Genomic DNA, 1,720 nt, shown 5'->3' on the forward strand with positions numbered 1-1,720 from the left:
GCTTCGTGCCGATGAATTTCGCCGCCACTCTTTTCATGGCAAAATCTTCTTTCACAGTGGAATGTGCCGAAAAAGTGCTGATGTCCACCTCTTCCGCAATTTCTCGGATAATCACACGACGGTCCCACATCATCACTGCATTCATTTTGGAAATAATCCGGTTGTTTCAGCGTGTCAATGCCGATCGGAGCATGGCTCGCCCTCCACCGTTGTGCAGCCGTCTTTAAACTGGTTGTACCGCTCCTTAATCTGTGTGGTGCCCAGAGGATCATCACCGAAAGCCGTCTGAATAATCCGAATGGTTTCCATGTGGCTATTGCCCAGTTTGTGGCAAAATTTGATGCAGTCGCGCTGCTCCAGTTGTTCCGCCATTTCCTTGCAAAGAAAAAATGACGAGACTCCACCCATCCTCACACAAAGGCTGCTTACAAGCAAATGACGCAACCGACAGGTGTGAAAAAAAATCACGTATGCGCACGAAGGTTCAAGATTTGCTCATGCAAGCACACGTGATTCAAATCCATCAGGTTTTTGAAAAAAATTAAAAGGTCCGATACTTTTCTAACAGACCTCGTATGGCTTCGATCATGCAAAAACCAGGGAGAGCTGATATTTGTCGTTGTGAAGGATGAATAATGAGCCACGCAGCATGTTTTTTTTGCTACGAGAGGGTTTATTCAACTTTTGTGGGAGAATGGTGGCTCTGAGAGGTATTATCTTCAGTTAATGAGGCTCATCTCTGAGCATAGTGCCAATTTCAAGATGTTCAAAATTTAGCAACAACAGCGTGGGGCAGTTTGTGTACGAGTTAGCACGATGACCAATGAAGATTTTAGAGGCATGTGCGTGGTGCTTACGAAGCTGCTAAAAGCCCATTATCCCAGCGCCTGGCAGCTACGCAGGACCTGGGAGGCTATTTTTGGAGCGGCTGTCCTCTTGCCCACACAATTCCACCTGCTCTGTGCTCCGGACGCTGTATATGAAATAATGATTTTGTAGCGGATTATAATCATTTTCTGCCAAACTTTGGATGCTGAAAACACCTCTCATCACTTCCTTGAATCACAGAGGACTGTTTCATCTAGACACTTTTTTTCTTCTCTTTCCTGCTCCATGAGGAAACAAGTGTGGGAGGGGTGGAGGGTAGGACCAAAATGCATTCATGCACAGATGTCGCACTACATGGCACTGCGTGGCTCATATGTGGCTTAGCGTGGCTGATACGAGGAATTTGAGGCTCGAATGACTAGTCGGTCGTGGCTCGCCTTAGTAGTGGATACATGATAGATGAAAACGTGGGTCATTCTTCGAACAATCACTATGCATCCATGCGTGGCTCATTATTCTTGGCTTATTATTTGGTGGGACCGAGGCTTTATGTATTTTGGATCAAAGATGAACACTGCTAAAACAGAACACTGACAGGACAAATACTTTTGGAGAAATTAGCAATTTTAGCTAATGAAAATACTGTGCTGCAGTGCACCATGGACATTCGGGCTTTTGAGTTGTTAAATGTTGTTAATGAGGCTTATGTTAGTTTAACATTGTTGTTAGTGTTATTGATGTATTGTGGTTTTGTAGCTCAACTGGTTTAGTCTGTTTAGATAAGTCTCATGTTGCTCTTACTATGAGTGACCTAAGTTTCATATTGGTACCATGAGTGAAATGTGTAGTGGTTTTAATATCTTCAGCCACTGTCTGTGTTGTCAAAATAAAA

Source organism: Thalassophryne amazonica, chromosome 15, assembly GCF_902500255.1.
Source record: "Thalassophryne amazonica chromosome 15, fThaAma1.1, whole genome shotgun sequence".
NCBI classification, from domain to species: Eukaryota; Metazoa; Chordata; class Actinopteri; order Batrachoidiformes; family Batrachoididae; genus Thalassophryne; species Thalassophryne amazonica.